Below are 11,448 nucleotides of genomic sequence, written 5' to 3' on the forward strand. Positions count from 1 at the left end.
ATGCAAAGAAGATGGAGAGAGCCTATGGAGCAGGCTCTACAAACCAAGCTCATAATTCTTGACCAGAAAGAAGAGTCAAAGACCGAAGGCTCGCAAGAAAACGACGGTGGCCGTGGTGAATTCCCGTGGACATGGCCAAGGTAGAGGTCGTGGCAGGGGCTCCGCTCGAGGCCGAGGAAAAATAAAGACAACAATCAAGGTAGAGATCAAAGGTATGACAAAAGAAATGTAAGTTGTTATACTTGCAACAGATTTGAACATTATGCAACGGAATGCCGCTCTAACAATGTGCAAGGGAATGCTAATTATGCATCAAAAAAAGGCAATGACAGTGATGTAGTTTTGCTAGCAAGAAAGCATGGAGTTCCACAACCAAGAATTTGCGGTATTTAGACTCTGGGGCAAGCAATCATATGTGTGGGCGTAAAGATATGTTTGCCGAGTTGGATGAAACGGTGAATGGACAAGTCTCGTTTGGAGACGCGTCCAAAATCCAAGTAAGAGGCGTTGGTAAGATTCTCATCAAACTTAAAGATGGAGCTCACACATACATCACCAATGTTTATTATGTGTCCAACATGAAAACAAATATTATTAGTCTTGGACAATCACTACAAAAAAACAGGGCTTCAGAGACGAAAAAATCAGTTTCTGAAAGTCACTTTTTTGTTTCTAAAAAAGGTTTGAGACAGAATATTCCTTATCTAAAATCCGTTATTGAAAGCCCCGTTGCTAATTTAAGAGACGGAAATATTCCGTCTCTAATTTAGAAATAAATTAAAAAATCATTTCTAAATCTGTTTTTAAATTAACCAAATAAAATAAATTTCAAATACAAAATCTGTCTCTAAATTTTGTTTTAAATCCGTCATTAATCCGTTTTAAATAACATATAAAAATTAATTTTAATCTGTTTATAAATCTGTTTATAATTATATTTATAAATATAAATATAATTTTATTTTTTAATATATTGCTATTTTTTTTTATTATATTTCTATATTCTTATCTACTACAAGAAACACACACATTCCAAATAAATAATTAAAATAACTAATTTCTAATCCAAAAGTATCATAAAATTAACATTGGGATAAATAAATATTTACATCATCTAAGCAAATGTATAAATTTTTAAATCTCACCTTAAGTAATCTAATCTTTACATTCTATCACGACGCTCATGATCACAGAGATCAAATCCTCTTAGATATAAATGATTTGAATATTTCACCTTTTGAATCATTTTACAAATCTTCTCCTTTTCTTTGTTTTGCCTACCTTACTTGATAAACTTTTCTTCCCATTTTTTGTGATAAGAAGTTCAATACTTTGTTACTTTCAATAATGTCTTCATATTCTCTTGCTAGTAGCATGTATGTCTATGATTTCTTCCCTTTGCCCTCCCTTGTCTCGAACTCCATGAGATGAATTACTTCATATGGATTAATGAACCAACCAAGTTTGTTGAAACAATCTAGCAAAATCAAAACATGAAATGAGTAAGTTTAATAAATATAAAAACAAGCATGCAATGAAATAACCTATATAAAAAAAAAGACTACTTACTAACAGTACAAATTTATATTATCTCCATTGAGATTTGGACCACAACCTAGGGGAGAAATGAGATAATCAAACTTAGGACAATTAACATGCAATGACATTATTTGTTTAAAAATCTATACTTGAGTCTGGGTCATAATTCTTATATTCTCGCAAATATGTCATCAACAACATTCTAATCAACCGATTATATTTTTAATTGATCAAGTTCATTATCCTAACTGATTTTCCAAGTCTTGACTTATTTGCCATCCGTGCAATCTTCAAAACCCCTCAACAAAAGGGGAAGCACTTTTCATCCTGAGAGTCCAAAATAACTCATGAACATACATACACTTAATTTTAGTAGAAAGCTACAAATTTTAGAACATCTAAACCCTGGTCGATTGATGCACAACCAAACTTTCTTCACCATTGTTTTCTGGTCCTCTTGAAATGCTACACTCATACAAACGAGATCATATCAGACTAAATAATAAATTTCTTTTGCAATTATATTTACACTAGAAAAAGAAACTCTTGGAGTTTGAATTTTGAACCAAGCATATTGATCCTGTCCGAACCAGAAGTCAACAGACGCTGGGCACGTGGCGCTCCAAGGCTCGCTGATGTAGATCTCCAACTAGTGTCGAGATGCTCCGGCTATCCTGCACAGAAGTCGAGCCGGGAAGGGGATTCCCAGCGACGACCCTCCGACGCTCAAGTCAGGTAAATCACGATGAACAAGGTGGCTCCAGAAGTCTCAGAGTACGTACCAGAATCCTTTGTCGATGAAACCTGAGGTTCTTTATATAGAGCTGTGAAAGGTTTGGGCACGCGTACCAAGGTGCATAAGTGTCCTCTGTTCTATCCTAGGTATGCGGCTGTCAGAAAGCTTACCTGTCCTTTCCTAGGTACGCGGCTGTCAGAAAGTTTACCTGACCCATATCGCTACAGTCAAAGGATGCCCTCGATGGGACAGCAGAATCCCCTGTCACAAGATTTGGAGCATGGCACGCACGTGAAACCTACAGGTTGTCAAAGAAAGAAATCCTCTGCCCTTTTCCTTTGCTCCAAACTTGTAGTCCGAGCGGACGGATACCTAAACATCCGACCGGACATCCGCAATGGTTTACTTGTGCTTTGTGGAGACTAACAAACAGGGTGCTTTTATGATCGCGGTCAAAAGGTCACTCGGTCCATGACCTTTTAATCGAGCGCCGAACCCCGATTTGACAGGTGCCTCCCAACTATAAGTGCGAGCCGACGGACCCCTCCAGGTACTCGATTTCGCCAGTCCAATCGGACCGGCCGTCTCGTCCGGTCGAACCACACTCTCCTCCGGGTGGGCGGCTGTTCCGGTGACTTCCCTTGGCGTTGACTTTGCAAGAAAAAGGGAGGCCCTCTTACTACGGATCACTTGCCTTCCTTCAAGTCTAGTCGAAGGAGGCGATAGTCCGATTGACTGGACGAGTCTAGCCGAACGGCAAATTCATGATGGTATACTACGCCCGGTCAGCCGTAGAGATGTCCTTGAATGAGTCAGTGATGGCCTTCACCGGATCTCCTCGCGTTCTGCGCCAATCTTCGCCATCAAGGTTGATCATACCTTCATTAAATGCTCCGAACGATTGACTGCCACGTGGAGCGATGCCATCGGAATACGGAGGCGGCAGCGTGATATTTTGATGTGACCGAAGCAATTCGAAATATACGGCTAGATGTATGCTTTGATTCCTGTGACCTGGATCCGACGGTGGAGGCCGCCCGGCCCTCACCCTATAAATTCTTCATTTCCTCCTCACCTTCACACGCCTCCGTCACCTCTACTGTTGCTTTCTGCGCTCTGGAGCTCCGGCGATCTCGCTTCTACCCTTTGACGCTATCCGGCGCCTTTCTTCGATCCCTCTTCCCCCAGTAAGGTTTTAGCCCAAGTCTCCAGGCCCGAAAGTGATTTCCGGTCCACTTGCCCGCTGGGCTACAGCCGACCGTGTGGATCTGCAGCTGGCGCAGAAGATCGCGAATGGATGGTCGAACGTTGGACTGAACGACGAGCAGGGGGGAGAGTGTCGACCGGAGTGGCCTCGACCGGAGTGGCCTCGACCGGAGCAGTCAGCTCGTCCCAGTCAGAAGGCGTCCGGTCGGACGAAATGGTCTCGGGCACAGGCGCCTTCCCTTTTGTAGTCGAGGCGGCCCGGTCAGAGTGTTGGACCGCGGAGGTAGCCGAGCGTAGCGGGGTCTCCACTCGGCGTCTCTTTTGCAGTGGCTGATCCTCCTCCCGAACGGACCCTTCCTCGGGGGCCGTTGGTTCCCTGGAGGGGGTAGGTCCGCTGTCCACCTGCTGTTGAGAGGCCTGAGCGGCCGATTCGGCCTTTCTCCTTCGTGAGAACCGACCGGCTGAATACCCAGCGCTTTCATTTCCTTGGCCGGTCGGTGCGGCAGCTTTCTTTAGAACGCCGGCCATCACCGAGTCCATGACGATGTCAGCTGCAAGAGAAAAAGAAATCGGTTAGCAATTAAAGCAAGTGCCAAAGCAAAGTTCTTACCGGCCGGTCGGAAGTGGGGTCCATATAGGACTCAGCCCAAAATGTACATCACTCCCTCGTGAAGAAGCTTGTTGATGTCACAGACCGCTAGTACATTTGGCGTGAAGATAATCCGTCGGGTCTTGAATTTCTTGATTCGGGAGGGAGGTAGACCGACTTGCCACCGGTGGAAAGTTTGGGGTGGGCATGCGGAGGTAGAATAATAGTCCTTCAATGTTTATTGGAAGTGGGTAGTTATTGAAGAAGACAGACCGGGCCGAGCTTGGAACATAAAGGTGCCCGGCTTGCTTAGGATAATAGAAGTAAAAGAAGACCTCCGTCGGAGGGGATGTTGTGAATCTTAAACAAAACGACAACGCCACAGAGCAGACGAAAGGTATTTGGTACTAAACTTCCGAGCGGCACGCTAAAATAGTTACAGACGTCTACTATAAAAGGATGTACGGGGAACCGCAGACCGGCGATGAATTGGTCGCGAAAGACACAGAAACCGCCACGCGGTGGTCTGTGAGGCCGAGCGGCAGGACCAGCTAGGCGAACTTCGATATCCTCGGGGATTTCGAAATTGTCAGCCAAAATATCAAAATCCCGTTGTTCGAAACGAGATCGCATGGTAGTATACCATGGGCCTAAGGATTGTTCTTCGGGATGAGAAGAACTGGCCATGATCGGGACAGAAGAAATCAAAAAGGAAGTTTCAAAGACGAGGAAATGTAGTTTCAAAAACTAGAGCAGAAGTGCGAATTAGATATCGGAAAGGAAAAAGGAAAGATCTAAACCTCTTTGGGAAGAGGGATCAAGAAAGGCGGATAGCGTCAAAGGGCGTGCGAGATCGGAGCTCCAGGCAACAAGAGAGGTGACGGAGGCGTGAAGGTGAGGAGGAAATGAAGAATTTATAGGGTGAGGGCCGGCCTCCACCGTCGGATCCAGTCACGGAATCAAAGCATACATCTAGCCGATATTTCAATTGCTTGGTCACATCAAAATATCACGCCGCCTCAGTATTCGATGGCATCGCCCACGTGGCGTCAATCGTTCGAGCATTTAATGAAGGTATGATCAACCTTGATGGCGAAGATTGGCACGAACGCGAGGAGATCCGGTGAAGGCCATCATCGACTCATTCAAGGACATCTCTACGACTGACCGGGCGGAGAATACCATCATGAATGAGCCGTTCGGCTAGACTCAGGCGGACTATGCGCCTCCTTCGACTAGACTTGAAGGAAGGCAAGTGATCCGAGTAAGGTGGGCCTCCCTTTTTCTTGCAAAGTCAACGCCAAGGGAAGTCACCGGACGGCCGGCCAGAGATGGCCGGTCCGACTGGACTGCCGGCCGGCCGATGGAATCGAGTACCTGGAGGGGTCCGGCCGGCTCGCACTTATAGTTGGGAGGCACCCTGTCAAATCGGGGTTCCGACGCTCAGTTAAAAAGGTCATGGACCGAGCTGACCTTTTGACCGACCGCAGTCATAAAGCACCCCTGTTTGTTAGTCTCCACAAAGCACAAGTAAACCATTGCGGATGTCCGGTCTGATGTTTAGGTATCCGTCCGCTCGGACTACAAGTTTGGAGCAAAGGAAAAGGCCAGAGGATTTCTTTCTTTGACAACCTGTAGGTTTCACGTGCGTGCCATGCTCCAAATCTTGTGACAGGGGATTCTGCTGTCCCATCGAGGGCATCCTTTGACTGTAGCGATATGGGTCAGGTAAACTTTCTGACAGCCGCGTACCTAGGAAAGGACAGGTAAGCTTTCTGACAGCCGCATACCTAGGATGGAACAGAGGACACTTATGCACCTTGGTACGCGTGCTCAAACCTTTCACAGCTCTATATAAAGAACCTCAGGTTTCATCGACAAAGGATTCTGGTACGTACTCTGAGACTTCTGGAGCCACCTTGTTCATCGTGATTTACCTGACTTGAGCGTCGGAGGGTCGTCGCTGGGAATCCCCTTCCCGGCTCGACTTCTGTGCAGGATAGCCGGAGCATCTCGACACTAGTTGGAGATCTACATCAGCGAGCCTTGGAGCGCCACGTGCCCAGCGTCTGTTGACTTCTGGTTCGGACAGGATCACATATATAAATTACTTTGATAGATATTTCACAATAGCAATGAGTCACCAAATTCTTAAAACCCAATTTTAGAAAACTACTATCTTATTCACTAAGATTTTCCAATCAAAACATATGAAATTACATATGGAACACCGACCAAGTCTTCAACCTTGATATTTGATATTATATTCTAATACAATTTACAAAATTTAGAATCATGGATATATTGTATCTCAGTAAAGCAATCTAACAAGTTTAAAAGACATCATTTAGTATTTACCTTGCACTGCAGTTGCCTAGCCTTGATAGGAGAGGAACCACTAAACCAATTTAATGATTCAACATGGAATGCCAGCCGCCTTTTATTTAATGAAAAGTAGTTTCTTGATTAAGAAATCACATTGTTATGTACAAATTTTTCAGCAACATACCTGCAATGATTGATTCAAGTAATATGAAACTGAACTAAACATTAGTCATAAGTTACAACTGAATCATGTAATGCAGTGAATATAAGAAAATAAGAGAGAAGCATTTCTATCACCACTATAGTGTTCATGCAATGAAACGAGGCAACAGAGCAAGATATGTGTTGAGGCAATACAACATACTAGGGTACACCAAGAAGCCACATACCTTGTTCTTTATGGAATTTCGATCAAATTTAACTTTGACAAGTAATGCAGACCTTGATATCAGCGTCTGAGGCCTGATAGATCTCTAGAGCCTTAGCTTCGAGTTCAATCTTCCTCTCCTCAAACTCCTTGGTGATCTCCTCCTGCAACATCAAGATAGATTATATATATAAGCAAATTAAAGAAGAAGAAGAATTAAGAAGAAAAAAAATATTGTTGGGAATTAATTATCGACTTGTGATTCCTCAAATGACTTGCAGGCCTCTGTGGAAATTAAGCATTGAATGAAATCTAGAGCATTAAAGAAATCTAATCCTAATTGCATCCAAACAAAGAACAGAACTTATAGCAATTGAAAGAGACAAGACCAGTAGAAATTAAGTAAAATAAAGTGCATGAATTTAAACCTAACTATTGGAAGAAACATTTTGTCAAACACCTTAAGAGCATGAATCAAAATGACATGGGTACATGCAAACCTAAAACATGGGAGAACATCTTAAGTACAAAAACATCAAACAATCAACCATGCAAATCAACATATCGACCATTGAAGAAGAAGCTTGCTGTTCAGAATCTGATGAAGGCCAGAGATGTCTGTGGGAAGCCGGTGCTGAGCATAAAGTGAAGAGCTCTCCGAAAGAGGACCGCTGCTTGCTTAGGGCGGCCAGATCTTGGAGATGTCGTGGCCGGATGTTGACTATGAAGGACCCCTTATCTTCTAGCCCGAAGAGAAGAGGGTTGCGGTTTGGATCTGAAGTAGAGAAACTCCGTCGTGGCCTGGATGCTGGTGTCGGCACGTCGGGGCAGACAATCACGAAGAGCCACTGGAGGAAATGATGGCGTTGGTTGGAATCGCGGGTAGAAAATGATGGTGGGAAGATGGAGAGGAGATGGTCGGCCGGCAGCGGTGGAGTGGTGGCGTACCGCCGGCCCCTTTGGTGGAGTGATGGCGAAGGAGGGAGAAGTGGCGTACCGGCCTTCGCAGCGCGAGAAACCGAGCGAAGGAGAAGAAGATGCGTGCTTGTGGATTTTATTTCCCCAGATCTGATCCGACGGTCCTGATCAATCCAGATCTGATGGAGCGGTTGAGATCAAATCTGAGTGAATGGTCGAGATCCACTAGAACACATTGAATGGTCAGGATGGCTAGATCAAGATGAGCGGCTCAGATCATGCTAGATCTACACAGATTGGCCAGAATCAACCAGATCTTGATGAACGACTATAATTAATCAGATCTAAATCTTTCATTTAGTTTGCTTTAGATATAATCCAATGACTCAGATTTCTTCAGATTGGACTTCTCATTAACTCAAGTCTTTATGTTTAATTTGGTTCAACTTGAGCTCAATCCATAAAAACAAAAGTACACAATTATAAGTAGAAATCCATAAAAATAGGACAAATTATAACAAAACTCATAATATGAATTCAACTCAATAAACATGAGAAGAACCAACAATTAATCATATGAAAGGATTAAAATATGAAAATTAAGGACAAAACTAATGCATCAAAATGTTAGTTATCAGCAATTGAGCGAGGAAATCCCACGAAATTGCTACGACGAGAGAAAGAAAGGGAAGGGTTGATTTAGGTTACAAAGAGGGCTCAAGCAAAAAAAAAAATATATTAAGAAAAAAAATAATACAGGCTAATAAATTTTAGGGAAAAAATAGTCCATAATACTTGAGAATAATGACATAAATTTATAAATCCAAGTTTATTTCATCACAAATTTTATTAATTTAGAAACTAATTTTTTATCTCAATTGTTTATATTTTAAATGATATTTTTAACATTTTTTTAAAAATCTATTTATACTTAATATTTTTTTTAAAAAAAAATTATATAAAATTTTATTTCAAATCTATTTCATATTTCATCTCAAATTTCATTTTATACATTATATTTTTAAAAATAAAATAAATTCATCTTCGTTAAATTTTAAATAATTTTAATAGAAATATGGTTTCAAATTCTATTTATAATCCATATTTATTTTCCTAATAAAACTTTATATTTTATTTTGTATTCAATTGGTTTTAAATTCTAGTTTAGTTTTTTATATTATATTTTATTAAAGTAAAACAAATTAGTGATTTAGTAGTGATCCTGTCCGAACCAGAAGTCAACAGACGCTGGGCACGTGGCGCTCCAAGGCTCGCTGATGTAGATCTCCAACTAGTGTCGAGATGCTTCGGCTATCCTGCATAGAAGTCGAGCCGGGAAGGGGATTCCCAGCGACGACCCTCCGACGCTCAAGTCAGGTAAATCACGATGAACAAGGTGGCTCCAGAAGTCTCAGAGTACGTACCAGAATCCTCCTGCCGGTGAAACCTGAGGTTCTTTATATAGAGCGGTGTCAAGTTTGGGCACACGTACCGAAGTGCATAAGTGTCCTCTGTCCTTTCCTAGGTATGCGGCTGTCAGAAAGCTTACCTGACCCCTATCGCTACAGTCAGAGCATGCCCTCGATGGGACAGCGGAATCCCGAAGTGCATAAGTGTCCTCTGTCCTTTCTTAGGTACGCGGCTGTCAGAAAGTTTACCTGACCCATATCGCTACAGTCAAAGCATGCCCTCGATGGGACAGCAGAATCCCCTGTCACAAGATTTGGAGCATGGCACACACGTGAAACCTACAGGTTGTCAAAGAAAGAAATCCTCTGGCCTTTTCCTTTGCTCCAAACTTGTAGTCCGAGCGGACGGATACCTAAACATCCGACCGGACGTCTGCAATGGTTTACTTGTGCTTTGTGGAGACTAACAGGGGTGCTTTATGACTGCGGTCGGTCAAAAGGTCAGCTCGGTCCATGACCTTTTTAACTGAGCGTCGGAACCCCGATTTGACAGGGTGCCTCCCAACTATAAGTGCGAGCCGGCCGGACCCTCAGTACTCGATTCCATCGGCCGACAGTCAATCGGACCGACTGCCGTCTCCGTCCGGCCGGACCACACTCTCCTCTGGGTGGGCTCTGACTTCCACTTGGCGTTGACTTTGCAAGAAGGGGCCCACTTACTACCGGATCACTTGCCTTCCTTCAAATCTAGTCAAGGAGGTCATAGTCCGACTGACTGGACAGTGAGTCTAGCCGAACGGCTCCTCCATGCTAATCAGCGGCAGAGATATCCTTGAATGAATCAATGATGGCTTTCACCGGATCTCTATTCTGCGCCAATCTTCGACATCAATGTCGATCATACCTTCATTAAATGCTCCGAATGATTGACTGCCACGTGGAGCAATGCCATCAGAGTACGGAGGCGGTTGCATGATATTTTGATGTGACCGAAGCAATTCGAAATAAACGGCTAGATGTATGCATTGATTCCCGTGACCTGGATCCGACGGTGGAGGCCGCCCGGCCCTCACCCTATAAATTCTTCATTTCCTCCTCACCTTCACACGCCTCCGTCACCTCTATTGTTGCTTTCTGCGCTCTGGAGCTCCGGCGATCTTGCTTCTGCCCTTTGACGCTATCCGGCGCCTTTCTTCGATCCCTCTTCCCCCAGTTTTTGAAACTCCATTTCCTCGTCTTTGAAACTTCCTTTTTGATTTCTTCTGTCCCGATCATGGCCAGTTCTTCTCATCCCGAAGAACAATCTTTAGGCCCATGGTATACTACCATGCGATCTCGTTTCGAACAACGGGATTTTGATATTTTGGCTGACAATTTCGAAATCCCCGAGGATATCGAAGTTCGCCTAGCTGGTCCTGCCGCTCGGCCTCACAGACCGCGACCAATTCACCGCCGGTCTGCGGTTCCCCGTATATCCTTTTATAGTAGACGTCCGTAATTATTTTGGCGTGCCGCTCGGAAGTTTAGTACCAAATACCTTCCGTCTCCTCTGCGGCGTTGTCGTTTTGTTTAAGATTCATAACATCCCCCTCCGACCGGAGGTCTTCTTTTACTTCTATTATCCTAAGCAAGCCGAGCCGGGCACCTTTATGTTCCAAGCTCGGCCCGGTCTGGTCTTCTTCAATAAACTACCCACTTCCAATAAACATTGGAAGGACTATTATTTCTACCTCCGCATGCCCAGTCAGCCAAACTTTCCGACCCAGTGGCAAGTCAGTCTACCTCCCCCTCCTGAACTGAAGAAATTCAAGACCCGACCGGATTATCTTCACGCCGCAAATGTACTAGCCGGTCTACGGCTTGACATCAACAAGCTTCTTCACGAGGGAGTGATGTACATTTTGGGGCTGAGTCCTATACGGACCCCACTTCCGACCGGCTTCGGTAAGAACTTTGCTTTGGCACTTGCTTTAATTGCTAACTGATTTCTTTTTCTCTTCTGCAGGTGACATCGTCATGGACTCGGTGATGGCCGGCGTTCTAAAGAGAAAGGCAGCGGCGCTGGAGGCCGTGGCGACCAAAGAAATGAAGGCGCTGGGTATTCAGACGGTCGGTTCTCACGAAGGAGAAAGCGGCACCCACGGCCCCCGAGGAAGGGTCCGTTCGGGAGGAGGATCAGCCACTGCAAAAGAGACGCCGAGTGGAGACCCCGCTACGCTCGGCTACCTCCGCGGTCCAACCCTCTGACCGGGCCGCCTCGACTGCGAAAGGGAAGGCGCCTGTGCCCGAGACCATTTCGTCCGACCGGACGCCTTCTGACTGGGACGAGCTGACTGCTCCGGTCGAGGCCACTCCGGTC

This window comes from Zingiber officinale, chromosome 5A (assembly GCF_018446385.1).
Source record: "Zingiber officinale cultivar Zhangliang chromosome 5A, Zo_v1.1, whole genome shotgun sequence".
Taxonomy (NCBI): Eukaryota; Viridiplantae; Streptophyta; class Magnoliopsida; order Zingiberales; family Zingiberaceae; genus Zingiber; species Zingiber officinale.